Source organism: Mesocricetus auratus, unplaced genomic scaffold, assembly GCF_017639785.1.
Source record: "Mesocricetus auratus isolate SY011 unplaced genomic scaffold, BCM_Maur_2.0 Super-Scaffold_100030, whole genome shotgun sequence".
Taxonomy (NCBI): domain Eukaryota; kingdom Metazoa; phylum Chordata; class Mammalia; order Rodentia; family Cricetidae; genus Mesocricetus; species Mesocricetus auratus.
Genome location: NW_024429211.1, coordinates 492752 through 515548, shown reverse-complemented (window position 1 = coordinate 515548; position 22797 = coordinate 492752). Strand labels below are relative to the sequence as shown.

At 37.1% G+C, this 22797-nt stretch overlaps 2 long non-coding RNA genes across 10 annotated transcripts in view; both read right to left on the bottom strand.

Moving 5' to 3' along the window:
* The window catches only part of LOC121134767, a 29747-nt gene extending 23651 nt beyond the window's left edge, over positions 1-6096 (bottom strand). For all 9 annotated transcript variants that reach the window (XR_005871987.1, XR_005871984.1, XR_005871991.1 and 6 more), the window contains exon 1: positions 4992-6096. This is a non-coding gene — a long non-coding RNA (uncharacterized LOC121134767). The remainder of the gene's footprint in view (positions 1-4991) is intronic.
* Positions 6097-7569: 1473 nt separating this feature from the next.
* Positions 7570-21393, bottom strand: LOC121134791. Its single transcript, XR_005872017.1, has 6 exons — positions 21324-21393; positions 15431-15551; positions 13763-13867; positions 13075-13229; positions 11330-11487; positions 7570-8139 (listed from the first exon to the last, which is right to left on the bottom strand). It is a non-coding gene; the product is annotated as an uncharacterized LOC121134791 (long non-coding RNA).
* Between the last annotated feature and the right edge of the window lie 1404 nt (positions 21394-22797).

The following is a 22797-nucleotide window of genomic DNA, read 5'->3' as shown; positions in this document are numbered from 1 at the left end:
TTGCAATCTTACTCTGTTCTTCCCCCAGAGTTGACCTCAATGATCCCTAATGTCCTCCCCTCTCCTTTTATCCCATTCCCTTTCTCCATCCTCCCTCCACATTCCCAATTGATTCAAGAGGACTTGATCCTTCTCCAAGGGGGCGCAATGTATGTCTCACATACTCCACAATGTTTTCTCGCTTCCATGAGGTTGTGGATTGTAGACTGTTTATCCTTTGATCGATGTGTAATATCCACTAATAACAGAGTATATGCCATGGTTTTTTTGTGTGTCTGCATTATATCGCTTAGGATAGGTATGTTACTTGTACTAAGAGCAGTACACATTTGTTAAATCTTTGTTTTTATAAGTCACTTGCTTCCTATTTATTACATGATTTTTCTCAAAGGGTCCAGGTTTGGGAATCTCTGGGACTATTCTACACTATTGCTATAATATGTTCCTTCTCTCCATATACTCACCCAAACAAGGAAAAATCAGACACCACCGTTTCTCCATTTTTGTCCAATTCACTCACTGTGTCAGATGTCAGCATGAAATTCCATTCTGCTTTCCCTTCCTAGCTACAAGCCACAGCTTATTTGAGAGGTCACACCTCTGCAATCTCACTACCAGTAGTAGTATCCATGTTGTCCTTTTAGCTGTCCACTGACATGTATGCCTCAGATGGCACAGAATCAGAGAAGAATCAATACAGCCCACAAAGACTAATGCCTGGCACAGCATTGGCAAATCACGTTCTGGGTTGGAATAATCCTTCCATACACTCTGAAGATGTATTGCACTAATTATTGTTAAAATGCTGATTGGCAAGTGACTAGGCAGGATTTTGGGGAAAATGTCAATACTGGAGAGAAATGTGGCTTCAGACAGATACATTGAGACACCAATCTAAAATGATGAGAAGTATTACATGAGGTAAAGTAGCCTCAGGTCAGCACACAGATTAATAGAAACGAGTTAATTTATGTTCTGGGAGCTACCTAATGGAAAGTGTAAGTCCCAAGACAGCCATTCACTGTTAATTTTAATTTTCTGGCAGCTATTTGGAAAGTGGCTTTTGGGACAGAAATGTCTATGTGCTATATGTCTTATGACCCATAGCAAGAAAAACATTGATTTTCAAAATTCAAAATTCATATATGGATTTTAGACATAGATCTGGGGAGTGCCAGCCTACAATCCCATAGCGAGAGAGTCTGGGAAACAGAACCTTCATTCAGTGGCTGATGGAAGCAGAGGCAGACTGATGCCTGGGAATCCAGCATGGGACTGATCAAGAACCCCTGAATGCAGGTGTTAGTGAGGAGGCCTAGGTAATCTAATGAGCCGTGGTAGTAGATCAATATTTATTCCGGGTTTACAAATGGACTTCTGACTCCCAACCAACAATGAAATATGCAGTCTCACCATGAAATCTTTGGGGAGGGTATAGGCCCTGCCCTGGATAAAAGGACAGACTATGGACACCTCCATAGAGGGCCTCACCCTCCCTGGGGAAATGAGGGAATATTGTGGGGGTTGGTGGGAGGGCACAAGAGGAGGGGATAGAAACAGAGAGGGACCTGGAATTGACATGAGAAGCAGCCTTGTTTATAATTTAAATTTAAAAATATGTATATAAACTATTAAAATAGTGACGTGTGCAGCAAAAAACAATTGGAATCCTGAAATTTGAAGGCAAATGGATGGCATTAGAAGAAACCATCCTGAGTGAGGTAACCCATACACAAAATGACAAACATGGTATTTACTCACTCATATATGGATTTTAGATATGGATTATGGGAGTCTCAGCCAAAAATACCAATGCCAGTGAGTCTGGGCAATACGGAGGTTCCCAAGAGAGATGCATGATACCCCAGAAAAGTGGAATGAGGCAAGTTCTCGTGAGCAGATTGAGAACATTGGGGGAGGGCAGAGGGAGCCAGAAAAAAAGAGAGGGGCATACGTGGAGGGGAGAAGAAGTTATGGGGGAGCAGGAAGATTGAGTTGGTATAAGAATACATGAGAATAATATTAGAAATACAATAATACATTGTGTCATTATAGGCTTGAGGAGAGAGCTGACACTAGTGAGATCTCCAGATATATACAAGGATTACACCAACTGGCAAACTAAGCAATAGTGGACAGACTACATTAAATGACCCTCATTGATGGTAAGGTGATGACTACCTTATAAGCCATCATAGAAACTTCATGCAGTTACTGATGGAAGTAGAGACATATACCCACAGCTAAACACTGAACTGAACTCCTGGAACCTAGTGACAGAGATGCAGGAGTGAGGAGCAAAGGGGTCAAGACCATGATAGTGAAACCCAGAAAGACACCAAACCAGATAAGGGGGAGCTCTTGAATCCCAGACTGGTGCCTGAGAGGCCAACAGGGGACTGTTCCAGACTCATTGAATGTAGTCTCAGTGAGGAAACCACAGAAATCATTGGGGCCTTGAGTAGTAGATCAGTGTTTACCACGGCATATGAATGATCTTTGGGAGTCCATTCCAAATAGAGGGAAACTCTCACAGCCTGGAAATATGGGGAAGGGCCTAGGTCATGCCATGAAGGAAATTAAAGACTTTAGAGATCCTCCCAAGGAGGGCCTTACCATCCCTGGTTAATGATGTGGGGATTGTGTGGGGTGCTGGGTGGCTGGTGGATGGAAAAGGGAGGAGGGGTGGGAAAGAGTGCAGGGATTGACATGCAAAGCAATCATGTTAGCATTCATGTTTCTAATTTAAATAAAAACATTATAAAAATAGCGAGGTATGAAACTCCAAAATGAAAAGCTATATAATACACTTTTAGGGCTGCCTCCCTATACATGCATGTGCAGAAAACTAGGGAGTTGAGGATAACTTCAGAAAACAAAGGCCCTGAAGAAAACTGACAGTCCATTCTCCATAAATCCATGAAATGCCAATAGGTACAAAAATATAAGTGAGGTATCATGATTTACTAAGACTTTTGTTAACTTGACCTGAGCCAAGCAAGTCTTGTACAAAGAGTTATAACTTGAGGGATTCATGAGTGCCATTATGCTATTGTGTTCAACAAATATTAATTGACTCAAATATCTACTACCAATGGCCCATTTGAGACAATAATTCTAAAAAAATTCACAAAATAATCTTACTTTTCTTGCAACCAATACAGATGTTTCTGTCAGTGTTCATCATGGACTTGAATTGCAAAGCCACAACTATTTGTGAATGTTTAATTCTGTATTCTAGGAATAAAGTCTGGTGCTCATAATTAAAATAGTGTGTTTGCCTAAACCATCTTCCCACCCAGGCATATTTGTCCTAAAAAAAAAGAACTCATTGAATATATTTCAAGGTCTATATGATTGAACAATGAATGTAATTCAAAGACCTAAAAACTGACAATTGTATAAAATTAAAATATCATAAACGTGAATATTCTATAATTCTATGTGATTCTTCTACCATATCTGAGTGCCACTTCAATATTCAATTTATTTTTCTAAAGTAATAAAAATCAGGAACGTGTCTATGTTGTCCTACTGTGAGCCACTAAGATGTAAGGGAACATGAGTAGCACATAGGAATCTCTGCTACATTGTACGGCTCATGTGAGCCAAACTTCTCTCCAATAATTCACATTTACTATATTTCCTGTAAGTTTTTTCAGAATTTCTTACAATATTAATGTGATAAAGAGAATCTTGTATATGGTTCAACTTATATTGGTGCTAATCCTTACAATCGTGCAATCTTAAGCTCACTAACTACCGGTAAAATTACATTAGAACTTAACTGAAATTCATGATTGTGTTACCTTCCCCCAGCATCATCATTTACTAAATCTTAGTCCTTACTCAATTATCAGACGCCTGGCAGTTCAAATCCACATGTGAATTTTTTGTGATCTCACTGGTCAATGGAGTAGACTTATATAATGGGCATGCGAAAATTTGTGGCAAACAGTGTAAATCTGGCCAACTATAAACAGATGCTCAGATAGCAGGTATTTCAAAAGAACCTACAGAGGGAAGCATTTAAGGCAATAAAATGTATATAAGCATTTAAAATATTTATCCATTTACCCACAGATCTGTGTAGCACCCCCCCTCAGCAAAGTAGCTTTATTTTCCAGAAGAAAGATACAACAATAATTCAATGGTCAAAATGCAACAGACCCTGTTATGCCCAATAATAATTGATAAACACAAAAAGAAAACATTTTGATAATATTGTGGAAGAGGTGGCAGAAAGATAATAAGATACAGAGGAATGCAATGCCTGCTATGAGGAAGCATTATTTATATACGACTATAAAGGTTCATTGTTTCTATCTCAAAATTTTAAAAAAATGCCAAACTGAATAGGGAAAAAACATCACAGGGTGTAACTGATAGTTAAACAGCTACCTGCAGTGATACATGCTAAAATATAATGTAGCAGATTTATCTAAGATGAGACATTTCATGGGACAGAGGGGAAAAAGAAGGAAGCCCTAAAGACTTCCTCGCATACTCTATATGAAAAATATAAAAATGCCAAAGAATTCGGGTGTTTTCTTTAACTAAACATAGTAAAATATATGCCACTATAAAAAATTAAAAATATGAATCATGGAATTTTTTCTGCAACTCTAGAAATTTTGATGTTGATTAATCCTTGATGATCATTACCACAGACATCTGAACTAATAGCAACATGAATCCATCAGGGTCCAGCTTTGGAGGTGCCAGTGGCTGCTGTGAACTATTGGTCTAAACTGTGCCCTATTACAATATCGGCGTCCATGCCTACAAAGAATGACAACTGAAATTTGCAAATGTTGTCTTTTGTTCAATATGCCTGCTGTATGAGAAGCCATTGCCGAATTGACAGCTTCACACTGTTTTTTTGTACAGTTGTTACCTACACCAATTGTATCTCTCAGAGCTGAAAGTAATCATAAGTCACATTTCTCTATAAACACAGAAGGATCCATGTTTGCTCTGCAGCTACTTACAGATACTTCTGTCACCGATGTGGCATTCCCAGGGAGAAACCAGTCATGCAGCTGTGAAACGTACCTGCCACCAAGGAAAAAGAGACTGTTGACCAGAGATTTCTCTAGTCATTGCCATTGTCCATGTGACCTCATGTTAGCGCTATACCACATCACTCTCTCTGTTGGCCATACTCTACCATGAGCTATCATACTCTCTTACAAATACAAACCATAAAGATAATTTGCACACTTTATCTTCACTCTACTTGTCTCTTTCCATGATAAAAATAACAATGAAATTATTATTTTACCCCCAAAAGATATGATATATGTGAATGTATTTAACTGAAATTAAAATGCTTTGAGAGATGATACACCCATCAATAGAATATATGTAATCGCAAAATACCTACAGATATACGCAGAAGAAACCAATTTTGAGTTTTTTTGCAAGTGGAGTCCAAGAGAGTAACAAAGGAGTACAGTATATTACCGTTGGACCTGGTTGATTCCAAGGAGTGACACATAAATCCTCACAACAGATGTAGTTTCCAGCTTAGCTCTGTATCACTAAGAAAAACAAGTGGCTAGGCACTGCCCTGGATGAAATGACAAACTCTGGAGATCCTCAATGGAGGACCTCACCCTCCCTGAATATCAGAATGCAGATTGGGTGGGGGGGTTGGAGGGCCTGATGGGGGAAGGCGGGGAAGGATAGGGAGCTGCGATTGACATGTGGAAGCAGTTTGTTTCTAAATTCAATAAAAGAGGAAGAAAAAATATAAACTAGTGGCTCTTATAGCTTGTCCAAACTAAAAGCTACCTGTTGGGATCCAAGACTTGCCAAACCAGAAAATCATCATGTCTCATAAAGTAAAAAAGTAAAGGTCATTTGAGTGATGACCCCATATAACTTAGATGAAATTGTCACTACATTAATAATCCATTATGGTTCTTAACTTCATTTGAAACTCTTTCCTTATACCCAAAGATTATTATGTACCCAGGAATACCAATGGGATTCATGAGATTCTGTTTATATATTGGACTGATAGCCTCTGAAACAATACAGAGAAACACTGCCTCATAAAAACCAAAAAAAAAGAAAATAAAGGACACAACACTGTCTGAGAAACTACACGTGTAACTTATTGAAATCTAACGATACAACCCAATGTGAGAATCTCCACGTGTAACTTATAAAAATTAATGACACAAAATTGTTTGAGAAACTACATGTGTAACATCTTGAATACAAATGATACAACACTGTGAGAGAATCTACATGTGTAACTTCTTAAAAACAAACGATACAACACTGTTTGAGTATCTATGTTTGTAACTTCTTGAAAACTAATGATACAGTGCTGTGTGAGAATCTATCTATGTAACTTCTCAAAATCTAAGGATACAAAACTGAGTTCTAAACTGAATGCATAACTTCTTGAAACTAAGGTAATAACTCTGTGTGAGAAACTACATTAGTAACTTCTGGAAAACTAACAATAAAGCACTGTCTGAAAATCTACACGAGTAACTTATTGAAAATTAACGATACAACACAGTGTGAGAATCTACATGCATCTTATTGAAAAGTAACTATACAACCCTGTGTTTGAATCTATATGGGTAACTTCTTGAAAATAAGGTCACAGCACTGTCTCAGAATCTACACGTGTAACTTCTTTCAAACTAAAAATACAAAGCTGTGTGAGAAACTACGTGTGTAACTTTTTGAAAACTATCGATAAATATCTTCCTGTACTTCTATACATATAATTTATTGAAAACAAAGGAAACAACACTTTGTGGGAAACTACGTGAGTCACATCTTGAAAACAAATGATACCACAGTGTGTGAGAATCTTTATTCGCAAATTATTGAAAACTAACAATACAGCACTGTGTGAGAATCTATATACGTAACTTCTTGAAATCTAACATGCAACACTGTGTGAGAATCCACACGTGTAACTTCTTGAAAACTAACGATCCAACACTGAGTGAGAATCTATACATGTAAGTTCTTGAAAACTAACCATAAAACACATTGTGAGAATCTCCACGTGTAACATATAAAAATTAACAACACAGCACTGTTTGAGAAACTACATGTGTAACATCTTGAAAACTAACGAAACAACACTCTGATATAATCTACATGTGTAACTTCTTAAACACAAACCACACAACACTGTGTTAGTATCTATGTGTGTAACTTCTTGAAAACTAACGATACAGCACGGTGTGAGAATCTATCTATGTAACTTTAATGATACAACACTGAGTTATAAACTGAATGCATAATTTCTTGAAAACTAATGAAATAACTGTGTTGGAAACTACATTAATAACTTCTGGAAAACAAACGACACAACACTCTGAGAATCTACACATGTAACTTATTGAAAACTAATGAAAAAACACTGTCTGAGAATCTACCCTTGTAACTTATTGAAAACTAATGATACAACACTGTGAAAATCTGTAAGTGTAAATTCTTTAAAACTAATGATACATCACTGTCTTGAAAATCTACACATGTAACTTCTTAAAAACTAATGAGAGGAGCCAGGGAGACCTGGGAAGCAGCTATTCCTGCGACGGCATCAGGTACAACAGGCCCTACTTCTGCGCCTGTGTTCCAGTGCCTGGGGAAGTAAAATAAGATTTTCGTTAATGGATAATACAATAAATTTGGATCATTCTCTTATCCAGCACATATTCATTACTTTTGTATTACGTATTTAGCAGTGCATTTCTATCTCTCTCTCCCTCTCTCTCTCTGTGTTTCTCTCTTTGTGTGTGTGTGAGAGAAAGAGAATGAAAGAGAGAGAGAGAGAGCAAGAGAGAGAGAGAGAGCGATCATAAATTGACAAGAGAAAAAGGAGGGATAAATGAGAGGCATTGGAAAGAGGGGAACTTATAAAATGATAAAATTACATTGCAATGCCATTTTTGAAATATACTGAAATGAAATAAAACAGCTCGTACACCAAAATAGAGGTATAATTTTAAATTTATACAAAAGTCATTTGTCTTAGGATTAATATATGATGCATTAATAAAAACATTACCTTCAAGGTAGGTATCTATAAATTTCATTGAAATGGAGATAAGGTTGCTCTGATTGTGTTTCCATAAATTCCTACTCTGATACATGATGCTGTAGAAAAGAAAATATTCTAAGAACCAAGACAGTAAGGGAATCAAAGCAGCAGTCCGGTTTTCACAGAATTCACTGAAGAATAATCTTATTAAAATTTGAGGTTCATTGTTACAGGCTGGGGTTTAATGTAAACTTTAGAAAATCCTGCATATAAATTATATTCATGACTTAGTCAGAAGCTGGGATGGTCTGAGATCTGGACTCCATTTAGGAATGTGGCTGCAAAAGCCCTGTGTGAAGGAAATTATATAAGTTGTGGTTGCCTCTTATGGCTGTGTACAATATGATATTGAATTGATTTGTGCCATTCAAGAGAGAGAGATCCTAAACCTAGTTGTGGAAATCCAAACTCTGCAATAACTACCTAGATTTCTATCAAAGCTGCTGTCTCATCTATCTCTCCCCCTCCCAGTCTGCTGCAGGTGAAGCAGGAAAATAGAAAGAAAATGTCTGTCTAAAATGTTATTTAATGTGGGATCCTGCTTCATTTAACAACAGAAAGAATCACCCAGTAGTATCTGGAGCATGAGCATGCACTCTGGAACTTGAATCTACAATCTGATGATTACCCAGAAGCTTCCATTCTGTTTTGGGCCATTCTGATGTCTGATGACCATTAGCACCCTGAATTTTTCAGTTTTCCCCAGTGCTATGATTACATGCATGAGCCATCTCTCTGATTAGAAATTCATGTATATCACAAGATCTGCTTGCATTACAGTAGAAATGGTGATTTCAAGCTCCAGTTTTCCAATATATCCAGTGAGAATGGAGAGTCCTAAAGTGTGATGATGGTAACTAAATAACTTAACGTGTGTTAGAAAAATAGCTGTGAAATCATATGTATATATTAGACATCTTCTATCAGTCTCTCTCTCTCTCTCTCTCTGTGTGTGTGTGTGTGTGTGTTTGAGTGTATTTGTGTGTGTGTGTGTATACCGAAGACACTGAAAAAATGGTCATGAATTTGATATTGAAATGAGGAGTACACAGGAAGATTTGGAGAGTCAGATATGGGGAATTGTGTAGTCTTGAAGAAAGTTCTCAATTTCATAAAATAAGCAGACTTAACAAGAATGATTTAGGCGGAATAATAGGATTTGGTGAAGAGTTGCAATGAAGATGACTAAAACTCCATGTATAAATGTATGAAAACATGGTATTTATGAGGAAAGATTAATTCCATAATAAGAAAATACTGAAAAATTCAAGTCATGCATGCAAATGGAATTTCATTAATTTAAATGGAAGGTAATAACTAGAATCCTAAAAGGATCAATAATTTTCCATATAATAAGTAACAAATATGGCCTGGGGAGATGACTCAGAATTTCGAAGCACTGCCTGCTCTTCCATAGATATTGAATCCAATGGCTTGCAACCACAAGGTACCTCATAACCATTTATAATGAGATCTCATACCCTCTTCTAAATTTACATACACATTGGCAGAACACCATGTATATGAAAAATGAAAATCTATAAAAATAAAGTTAATAAATCACTTTGTAATCTACATAGAAAAGAATTCAACAGATAAAATTAGATGCCACTTCACAGACCATTTATTGGACACCATGCTCAAGGAAATTGGTGCGGACTATGAACAACAGGTATTACTTTGGCTAGAGATATAAGCTAAATATAGGTAGAAAAAAACCATGTCATACCTACAAAAATATTAAGAACTGTACAAAAAGTATAGATTTAAATCTATGCTCAGAAAACATGCTAATACATAGATACAAAAAATCTTAACTGGGTCATAAATATAAGAACATATTAATAAAAAATAAAGGCAGAGTGCCTGGGGATTGCCTGGGGAGTGCCACAGACCTTCCCATCTTGGCTGGAGCCAGGCATAAGGGTAGCCATTCAATGTAAATCTCCAGAATTCTTCAACCATATCACTAAGTTCTACCTGAAGATTCAATTTATATTTGTGAAGTACTGAAAAGCAGGAAAGTGTCTCTGTTGTTCCACTTGAGCCACTGAGATGTAGTGGAAGATGAGCATCACATAGGAATCTTTACTGCATTCTATATCATGTGTGATCCAAGCTTCTCTGCAAATAATCACACTTACTATAATTTCAAAAAGATTGATTATAGAATTTCTTACAGTATTAATGCAGTTGAGAGAGTATTGTATTCCATTCAGCTTATATTTGGGCTACTCCTTACGACCATACAATCTAAAGGCATCCACTGCTGGGAAAATTACTGGAGAACATTGTAAAATTCATGATTTTCCTAACTTTCCCCAAGCATCATCTTTTCCTAAAACTTAGCCCTTTCTGGTTATCAGAGTCCTGGCATTTCAAATCCAAATATGAATCGTTTGTGGTATCTCTAGTCAATGGAGTAGATGTATATAATTGTCAAGGGGAAAATTATGCGAAACACTGTAAATCTGGCCAACTATCCATAGACACTGAGAAAACAGGTATTCAAAGAGAACCTACTGACAGAAGTTCTTAAAACAGTAAATTTTCTATATGCATTTAAAATATTTATTCTTTTACCCACAGATGAGTGTAGCACTCACCATCAAAAAGTAGCTTCATTTTCCCGTAGAAGGATACCATAACAATAATTCAAAATTTACAAAGAACTCAAGAAGCAAGTCTCCAAAACACCAAAGGATCCAATTAAAAGGTGGCGTACATAACTAAATAGAGAATTCTCAGTAGAGGAGGCTAAAATGGCCAAGAGACACTTAAGAAAGTGCTCAACATCCTTAGCCATCAAGGAAATGCAAATCAAAACAACTCTGAGATACCATCTTACTCCTGTCAGAATGGCTAAAATCAAAAACACCGAAGACAATTTATGCTGGAGAGGATGTGGAGAGAGGGGAACACTCCTCCACTGCTGGCGGGAGTGCCAACTTGTACAGCCACTTGGGAAATCAGTATGGAGATTCCTCAGGAAAATGGGAATTAATCTACCTAAAATTAGCATCAAATTATCGTCTCTGATAAAAGGAATTTTATATACATGTGTAAAGATATTCCACTAATTAAAATCCAATTTAAATAGTATTGTAGTGATATGTAAGTTTCTTAGATAATCAAGGTGGCAGAGAGAAAGAGAATTTCACAGTTATCTATCATCTTATTTTTGAACTTCATTCAGACATGACTATGTAAGTGTGAACAAACACTGCTTTTTGATACAGTTCTTACCTACAACAATTGTATCTCTCAGAGCTGAAAGTCATCATAAATCACATTTCTCTGTAAACACAGAAGGATCCATGTTTGCTCTGCAGCTACTTAAAAATACTTCTGTCACCGATGTGGCATTCCCAGGGAGAAATCAGTCATACAGCTGTCACATATACCTGCCACCAAGGAAAAAGAGACTGTTGACCAGAGATTTCTCAAGTCATTGCCATTGTCCAGGTGACCTCATCTTAGCACTATACCACACCACACTCTCTGTTGGCCATACTCTACCATGAGCTATCCTACTCTCTTACAAAGACAAACCATAAAGATAATTTGCACACTTTATCTTCACTTTACTAGTCTCTTTCCATGAAAAAAATAACAATGAAATTATTATTTTACCCCCAAAAGATATGATACTATTAAATATATGTGAATGTATTTAACTGAAATTAAAATGCTTGGAGAGATGATACACCCACCAAGAGAATATATGTAATCGCAAAATACCTACAGATATACACAGAAGAAACCAATTTTGAGTTGTTTTGCAAGTGGAGTCCAAGAGAGTATCAAGGGAGTACAGTATATTACCATTGGACCTGGTTGATTACAAGGAGTGACACGTAAATCCTCAAAACAGATGTAGTTTCCAGCTTAGCTATGTATCATTAAAGATAAACAAGTGGCTAGGCACTGCCCTTGATGAAATGACAAACTCTGGAGATCCTCAATCAAGGACCTCACCCTCCCTGAGTATCAGAATGCAGATTGGGTGGGGGGTTAGGGGCCTGATGGGGGAAGGCGGGGAAGGAGAGGGAGCTGTGATTGACATGCGGAACAAGTTTGTTTCTAAATTCAATAAAAGAGGAAACAAAATATAAATTAGTGGCTCTTATAGCTTGTCCAAACTAAAAGCTACCTGTTGGGATCCAAGACTTGCCAAACCAGAAAATCATCATGTCTCATAAAGTAAAAAAGTAAAGGTCATTTGAGTGATGACCCCATATAACTTAGATGAAATTGTCACTACATTAATAATCCATTATGGTTCTTAACTTCATATGAAACTCTTTCCTTATACCTAAAGATTATTATTTACCCAGGAATACCAATGGGATTCATGAGATTCTGTTTATATATTGGACTGATAGCCTCTGAAACAATACAGAGAAACCCTGTCTCATAAAAACCAAAAAGAAAAAAGAAAAAGAAAATAAAGGACACAACACTGTCTGAGAAACTACACATGTAACATATTGAAAACTAATGATATAGCACTGTGACAATTTGTAAGCGTAACTTCTTGAAAACTAAGGATACATCACTGTCTTGAGAATCTACACGTGTAACTTATTGAAAATTAACAATATAACACTGGGTGAGAATCAACATAACGACAAAATATGTACAGAACCTTAGTAAATAAGGAGATTCCACTAACTAAAATACAATTTAAATAATATTATAGTGATATGTAAGTTTCTTAGATAATCAAGGTGGTAGAGACAAAATGAATTTCATAGTTATCTATGATCCTATTTTTGAACTTCATTTAGACATGACTCTGTAAGTGTAAACAAACATTGCTGACAGTCCTAGGAATTCACATAGGAAACTCCAAGATTTCCAGTAATTCTGCCACTTGTCCTCAAGAGTCATCATTTCGCCCATTTCCAGAAGAGCAAATTGTACCTAATTCAAGATGTATAATCATCTTTTTTTCTAGAAAATAAGATCTTCCTGGCTCAAATACATACCTGTCTTACTCTTCATCCCACAAGAGAAAACATATTTCATGCCCAAGTCCTGGGAGAGTAGTGAAGGTTCATCTATTCTGTATCTCCTTCCAAGATCATCTTTTTGTGGCTCGGTTTCATTTTCTGACTATGCCGAAAATTTTCCCTTGAGAACACTGGTAATAATTTTAAAAAGTTTGTGTAATACTTAATTTCAAAATCCTTCTTGGGGACTATTTGACAATAAACTAGTTAAAACTGTGAAAGGGAAGAAAATTATAAATCTGGATGCCCACTGACAATAAACTGGAGAAAAGTGTACTTAACAATTAAAACAAAACCCTCCAGCATATAAAATGTGATGTAATATATATGGAAGTAGCACATGTGCAGATCTTTAAGGGACAGTAATAATCAAGAATCTTCACCCTTCTCCTCTGTTTCACATTTCCTGGAAGGGTTCATATAAACAATGGAAAATAGATACTACACATTTCTGGTTTTAGATGTCTGATGCCAAATGCAAACATGATTTTTAGAGGTTTTGTGAAAGGGAATAACTTTGTGTTGAGGAAAGCATTCAGTAATACAAAATTTATTTAGGTCTAACAATGTGAAAATTCCAAATTGTAACATGTAACAAAATACATGATATAATCTAATTATTTACATGAACAATTACAATACAAAACAAGTGGTTTTACAATACCATCAAATCAGGGAAATGGTCTCCTCCAATGTCAGCTTCTTTGGATGCAGAGAGTAAGCATGCGTAAACTGTTTGAGGTGTCACACTAAGCAGAATGGTCAGAATCTATGTCAGAGACAAAAGAAAAAAATTAAGGCACAACACAGGGACAAATGAATGTGAGTATTCTTAATGCTAAAATATATTTAAATTTATTATTATCATGCATTTATATATAAAATGTTGCAACTCGGTTTTTAAGAAGTCAATAATTTTCAAAGATATTCAGAAATTTAAAATATAACATCCATAGTGAAGATGTATTAGTATTTTCTCTATTCAAAAACTGATTTAAACATTATAAAGTGTACATGAAAGATTTCTTATCTCACCAACACCCACTGCATTGCTCTGCCCCAAATAAAAACACAGATTATATGATAATTTTGATAACTGTTACCTGATTGCTAATTCTGTCTTAATTATTAACCCATTTCAATAAAGGTATGTATTAATTAATAAGAGGCTGTGGCTTACAAGGAAACGGCCTGGCATGTTGTTATTCATTCAGCAGCATGGTGACTCTGGTGGGCTCCTGTCTACTATTCCATATTTCTCCTCATCTGCTAGTCCTGCCTATCTTCCTGCCTCATTTGACTGAACAGTATTTTTTTCATGAACCCATAAGAGAGACTTATATACATAAGATGATCCGATGTTGGTAAGGAACTTCCATGAGAAAGCTAACATTAACACAATATACACATAAAAAAAGAAAAGATTGAGAACTTGAAATGTCAGTTGTATTTCAAAACTTAGGAAAAACTACATGTCATGAAGTCATTCGGTTATGGTTAAATAAAAATTCATAAAATAAAAAACAGGTGCTACAAAATGAAAAATTAAGTGTGTGGGTGGCGTGGTGTTTGTAAACAACCAAAATTTTTGTCATCATATCCACAGAATATTGTAGAGGTAAGAACAATAGATATATTCAGTAAATTATATTTACATATTAATATATATGTATCTGGATGTGTGTGTATGTAAAAACAACAATTAATGAGGGTTTAAGGAATTTGAAAGAGAACTGAAGAATGCAGAGTAAAATTTTGAGACATAGTTATGTGGATATTATATACATGCCCATTAAAATCTCATAATTTTATAATAACGAAAATAATATGGCAAAGGGTCTTAGAAAGTACAGCTTCAACAGAAGAAAAGAATAATGAGAACTGGAATCAAAATTACCAAAACTTATATAAATGTATGAAAACATATGTATGAAGAAAGATGAATCCAAGAAGAAGAAAATAGTCAACATATCAATCATATACAAAACTGGAATTTTATCAATTTAAAAGAAAGATATATGAAGGATCCTAAAAGCTTCTGTACTTTACCAAGAGTCATAAAGGAAAAGTATTAGTGGATACCAAATCAAATAATATTTACCAGACATTGCCCTCAGGGCAAATGAGGTAGTAAATGAGCAGTATGTTATTCTATGGCAAGAAATATAAAGCATGTCTAGTTGAAAAGAATATCATATGATTTCTACAGAAATAGTAAGACAAACACAAATATGGTTAGCCAACATGTTAATACATGAAAACATAATGGAATGTTGCTTGAAACTATAATCCTAGAAAATAAAACTTACAAAAAAACAAGATTTATACTAACACAAGTTAGGTATGGTGAGCATGTCTACAATGAAGCCTTCTCAGCGGTTGGGGAGAAGCATTTCTTCTGTGCTTTAGTCTGAGATTACCATGAGCAGGCTTGTGACCCCTACATCAGGATCCTGAAATAAGAGTGGAAATTTTAGGAATTAAGGAGTGAGAAACTGTAAAAAATATAAATGTAATCAAAATGTCAATTTCATATAGTTAGTAATATCTACATAAGTTAGAGTCTCAAATTCTTACATAAGTAGATTTAATATTTTGATGAATTCATTATTCACAAGTAATATAGGGATTATGCAGAGTGGGTCAATTAATCTCCATGTGTTTTACTGTTTCATCATAAATAATTATTATAACATTTTTACAGAACCAAGAAAAATTAAATGTCATTGACATTATGCAGAAAGAAAACAGCAAGATAGAAGCATTCCACACCTACTTCTTTTTTTCAAACTTACTGCACACAAACATACACCCTCTCTTATGAATACAAAAAATTGAGATGAATGAATCATTCAAAAGAAAAAATAAATCGCTAAAAATACCATATACTAATAATCATTATTCTTCTTTAAAATGCCAAATGATATACGAGGTTGAAACATTTTTTCAATAATTGTCATAAACGGATGGAAGGAGAAGCAGACTGCCAAACTAAACATTAAGCTGAAATCTAGGAACCCAGTGACAGAGAGGGAGCATTGATGAGCAAAGGGGTTAATACTGAGCTGGTTTAACCCCCAGAAACAGATAATCTGGCAAGGGTTAGCTCTTGACTGATGGGTGGGAATCCAGCATGTGACTGATCAAGACCTCCTGAATGTGGGCCTCAGTGAGGAGTCCTAGGACTTGGGCCTTGGGTAGAAGATTAGTAATTATCCCAGGCATACAGATGGACTTTGGATGCCCATTCATCGATGAGAGATGCACTCTAAACCAGGACTCTTGAGGGAGGGTCTAGGCCCTGCACTGGATGAAATGACAGATTATGTACACCCCCATGGAGGGCCTCTCCCTCCCTGGGGAATTGAGGGGATATTGGAGGGTTATTGGTAGGGCATGGGAGGAGAGGCAGGAAAGGACGATGGACCTGGGATTGACATTTGAGGCAACCTTGTTTTTAGCTTAAATTTAAATTGAAAAATGAAAATTAATAAAAAAGAAGATGGCACATTAAATAAATATACACTGTTACCTGAATCACAAAGAAAATACTGTCCACTATTCCAACATTGGGAAGGAAGAGGCTTATCTTCCTTTTGTTTGCTATCTCATCAGATATAAAATACAAACATCCACTCTGCTTGTTTTCTGTGGCCTTGGTTTTGTTGGGCCAACGGAGCCTTTACCTTCCTGGCATCATCAAAGTCACCACCATTCAGTGCAACAGCATAAGAACATGTCAACAGCAACATGGACAGGAACTACCTTGCTTCCAATGCAAATGACTGTATTTTCACTTCAGGGGTTATGGATGAATGTCAGTTCACAAGCACACATATCGGTTTGAAGACTTCTACTTAATATCATTTTTTCTTTTTTTTTAATTACTGTAATTTTACATAGCTTGCTTCACATGTCAATCCCAGTTCCCTTTCCCTCCCCTGCTCCCGCACCACCACACCACCGCCCACAACCTCCCACCCTATCACCACTAACTTCCACATAGGGGATATCCATACTATCTAAAACCACTGGGAGGTAAAAAAGATTTTCACAAATGAATAATACAGTAAATTTGGATTATTCTCTTATCCAGCGCATATTCTTTAATTTTGTATTATGTATTTCACAGTGCATTTCTCTCTCTCTCTCTCTCTCTCTCTCTCTCTCTCTCTCTTTCTCTGTGTGTCTGTGTGTGAGAGAAAGAGAGAATGAAACAGAGAGAGAGAGAACGAGAGACAGAGATCATAAATTGACAAGTGAAAAAGCAGGGTTAAATGAGAGGAATTTGAAAGTGGGGAAACGATAAAATGATAAAATAAATTTTAAAAAAATTAAACATTTTGTTCATTTGCATCCCAATATTAAGGAAGAAAAGTAAGCAGCATGTATTAGGAAGGGAACATAAGTTTCAAATATTGGAAATTCCAAGCTTCTGTTCAACAATACGAAAATCTCCTTGAGGAAAATGTACTGTTTTAAGTGTCAAGAGGAAAAATTACCACATACTTATGGAGGCAGGCTTAAAGGAAAGCTGTGCTAATTAGAGGAAAGGCCTATCAATGATGGTATGTAGGCAATGAGAGATGCTGGTAAGAGTTGGGAAAGGGAGGTTTCATCAAGACTAGGACTTCATGGCCAGCCTGCGAAATGTTGGAACACAGGCAGACAAGCACAGTGAAGATACCAGAAAATGGAAAGATCTCCCATGCTCTTGGATTGGTAGGATCAACATAATAAAAATGGCAATCTTGCCAAAAGCAGTCTACAGATTCAATGCAATCCCTATCAAAATTCCATCACAATTCTTCAAGGACCTGGAAAGAACATTAATCAACTTTATATGGAGAAGCAAAAGGCCCAGGATAGCCAAAACAACCCTATACAATAAAGGAACTTCAGGAGGCTTCACCATACCTGACTTCAAGCTCCATTATAGAGCTATAGTCCTGAACACAGCTTGGTATTGGCACAAAAATAGGCAAGTAGACCAATGGAACCGAATTTAAAGCCCTAATTTTAACCCACACACCTATGAACACTTGATTTTTGCCAAAGAAGCTAAAACTGTACAATGGAAAAAAGGAAAGAATCTTCAACAAGTGGTGCTGGCATAACTGGGTACTGGTAGGCAGAAGACTGCAGATAGATTCATGTTTATCACCTTGTACAAAACTTAAGTCCAAATGGATCAAAGATCTCAACATAAACACAGCCACACTGAAACTTTTAGAAGAGAAAGTGGTAGATACTCTTCAACGAGTTGGTACAGGAGACCACTTCCTAAACATAACACCAGTGGCGCAAACCCTGAGATCGACGATTAACAAATGGGACCTCCTGAAACTAAAAAGCTTCTGTAAGGCAAAAGAAACAGTCAACAAGACAAAAAGGCAGTCCACAGAATGGGAAAAATATTCACTAACCCCACATCTGACAGAGGGCTAATCTCCAAAATTTACAAAGAACTCAAGAAACAAGTCTCCAAAACACCAAAGGATCCAATTAAAAGGTGGGGTACAGATCTAAATAGAGAATTCTCAACAGAGGAGGCTAAAATGGCCACGAGACACTTAAGAAAGTGCTCAACATCATTAGCCATCAGGGAAATGCAAATCAAAACAACTCTGAGATACCATCTTACTCCTGTCAGAATGGCTAAAATCAAAAACACTGAAGACAATTTATGCTGGAGAGAATGTGGAGAGAGGTGAACTCTACTCCACTGCTTGTGGGAGTGCCAACTCGTACAGCCTCTTTGGAAATCAGTGTGGAGATTCCTCAGGAAAATTGGAATTAATCTACCGCAAGACCCAGCAATTGCACTCTTGGGCATATATCCGAATGAGGCAAATTCATACAAGGGCATCTGTTCCACTATGTTCATAGCAGCATTATTTGTAATAGCCAGAACCTGGAAGCAACCTAGATGCCCCTCACCTGAAGAATGGGTGGAGAAAATGTGGTACATTTACACAATGGAATATTACTCAGCAGAAAAAAACAATGGAATCTTAAAATCACAGGTAAATGGATGGCACTGGAGGAAGCCATCCTGAGTGAGGTAACCCAGTCGCAAAAAGACAAATATGGTATGTACTCACTCATATATGGTTTCTAGAGAGTCTGGGAAACAGGAAAGAACATAAAAGATATGCACATATGCATAGTACCCAAGAGAAGAGGATTGAGACAAGATCCTCTGAATGGATGGGGAACGCAGTGAGGGGTAAGGGGGAGTGGGAGCTGGGAAGAAGAGAGGGGGAGAAGAGAAAGAGAGAGTAGTTCATGGGGAAACAGGAAGTTGAGTGGGTGGGGGTAGAATAGGGGGAAGAGGGAATCATAGGTTAGAAGATGGATCAGGCACCAGAGTGACCTCTAGTGATCTAAAGGGATAACACCAATTGACAAGCTAAGTAATAGTGGAGAGACCACCTCGAATGCCCATTCCTGATAATGAACTTGATGTCTATAACCATCCGGGAGCCTTCATCCAGTGGCTGATGGAAGCAGAGGCAAACACACAGTTAAACACTGAACTGAACCCAAGGAACCCAGTGGCAGAGAGAGAGGAGTGATGAGCAAATTGGCAAAGAATGGGCTGGCAAAACCAGCAGAGACAGCTGATCTGAACAGGGGAGAGCTCTTGGACCCCAGACTGACAGCGGGGAGGCTAACATGAGACTGCTCTGGACTCCCCCAAATGTGAGTGGGCAACCTATGGGGCCTGGAGCAGTGGATCAGTGTCTATCCCTGGAATACAAACAGTCATTGTGTGCCCATAGCACAAAGAGGGATGCTCTCTTAGCCTGGACTCTTAGGGGAATGCCTGGACCCTACCCGGAGTGAAGTGACAGACTCTAGATATCCCCTGTGTGGAAGGAATTGGCAATAGGGTGGGAGGCTTGGGGGGGAAGGGGTGTGCAGGAGGAGGGTAGGGAGAGGGAACTGGGATTGACATTTAAAACAAGCTATTTAAAATTAAAATAAAAAATGATAGTAAAAAAATAAAAATAAAATAAAATATTTTTAGAAAATATCATTTACTCATAATCACTTAACTATCCTTACTAATTTCAAAAAGATATAAGATGTAAAAAAGTTTCTCCTCCCCCTAAACCAATTAGGAGATCTCAACCCATAACCCATCTCCGGGTTACCATGCATATCTCTCTTAGAGAACTCCCTACACCCCAGACTCTCTGGCGATGGGATTGTAGGCTGACAATGCCCCACTCCATGTCTAAAATCCATATAGGAGTGAGGACATACCATGCTTGTCTTTTTGTGACTGGATTACCTCATTCAGGATGGTTTCTTCTAGTGCCATATATTTGCCTGCAAATGTCACGGGAGGGTAGAAGGAGATGGGAAAAAGAGAGGAAGAAAAGAGTAAGGGAGGGGAGAACATGGGAGAGCAGGAAGGTTGAGCCAGGGTAAGAATAGAGAACAAAGGGATGGGAGATACCAAAAAACAGGAAGCCATTATAAGCTGGAGGAGAGACCTGGCAATAGTGGAATCTTCACAGATCTACAAGAATGATACCAACTCGCATTAACGCTAACTTAAATGCCCTCCCATGATAACGAGGATGATGACTACCTTATATGACATCCTAGAACTTTCATCCAGTGGCTGATGAATGCAGAGGCAGACACACACAGCTGTGACCATAATTGAAACCCTAGAACCCAGTTGCAAAAATAAGTGATGAGTAAATGAATCAATATCAGGCTTGTGAAACCCACAGAGGTAGCTGACCTAAACAAGGGGGAACACATGGACCGCAGACTGATGACTAAGGGGCCAGCATGGGACAGCTACAGACATCCCTCCCCAAAACTGAGTGACAGAAATGAGGTCTTGGCAAACTGTGAGACCTTGGAGAATAGAGCAGTGCTTATATAAGGCATACAGATGGACTCTGGGATCCCATACCACGTGGATGGATGCTCTCTCAGACTGGACTCATGGGGGAGAACCTAGGCCCTTTCAGGGATGATGTGACAGAATCTGAAAATCCCTCGTGGAAGCCCTTGCCCTCCCTGTGGAGGAGTAGGGGTAGCAAGAGCGGGTGAGTTGTAGGGAAACAGAGTGTTTAGGGAGGATGGGAGGGAAAGGGAACTGAGAGTGTCATGTGAAAAAAGTTAAATAAAAATATGATTAAATTTTCTTTAAAAATTGTCATAAAGGAATAATACATTCAATTGGATTTCTCACTTACCCAACACATATTATTTACTTTTGTAGAATGTATTTATCAATGTGTGTTTTCCTGTAAGAAAGAGAGATTATGTATTATTGTAAGAATGAACAATGTAAAGGAGACCATAAATAGACAAGTGAACAAGGAGGGATAAATGTGAGGAATAGGAAAGAAGATGGGAATCAATAAAATGATGCAATTTCATTGCAATATTGTTTGCTAAACTATTCTTAAAAAATAATACAACTCATACACTAAAATATAGGTATAATTGTACATTTATACAAAGATCATATTCTTAAAATTAATCTATGAAGCATTAATGAAAACAATGCCTGCTAAAGTATGCAGATATAGATTTTCTTAAAATAGATAACGTTCCTCTGATGTATGGGTGATTGGTGATTCTATAAACTCCTTCCCTGACACATGACAGTGGAGAAAATAAAATTTCTTAAGAACCTAGGCAATAAGGGAATCAAATGAGCAAGACTGGTTGCAGATAATTAACTGAAGAAAAAAATGTCTAGAAATTTGAGGTACAAAGTTGCAGTCTTGGGATTAATGCAAACTTTAGAGAACACTGCAGACAAGTGTATTTTCAGGACATAGAGACTGGACCCAGCTGAGACCTGAACAACATCTGGGAGCCTGGAAGGAAAGCTCTTTGTGAAGGGACTTCTGTCTGTTGCAGGAGAAGCAGGAAAACTGAAAGAAAATGTCTGGTTAAAATGTTATTTGATGTGGGATGCTGCTACATTTAACAACAAACAAAATCACCCAGGGGTACCTGGAGGCTGAGCATGCATCATGGTGCTTGAACCTACAATCAGATGATTACTAAGAAACTTCCATTTTATTCTGGGATATTCTGATGTCTGATGACAATGTGCAACCTGCCTGTGTTAGTTTCCCCAAGTGCTTTGATTGTATGCCTGAGCCATCTTCCTGTTTAGAACTTTATGTAGATCAAAGTGTTCCTTACAAAAATCTGCCTGAATTACAGTAATAAATGATGTCTCAAGATACAGTTTACCAATATACACAGTGACAATGGAGAGTCCTAAAATGACATGATGTTATATAAATGAGTTAGGATGCGTTATAGAAAAGCAATGTTAAAATTATGTATATATTACTGATTATCTCTAAGTCTTTCTTACACTCTGTGTGTGTGTGCATGTGTGTGCTTTTGTGTGTTTGTATCGGTGTATGTATGCACAAGCAGTTTTAATGTGGGGTTGGCACACACAACTTCATGGAGACAGCCAGAGGACAAACCCTTCTATTGATTCTTTGGTATCCTACATGCTTATAAATATTTTATACAATATAAACATATAACTACATAAATATTGTGTGTTTGTATAAAAACATTCTAGATGCATTAACCTAAAATCTCTACACAACCCTACTATCAATACTGTGCTAACACTGATGATTCTCTTCTTTGTGTATAGGTATTTGTGCATGTATATGATCTCTCTCTCTC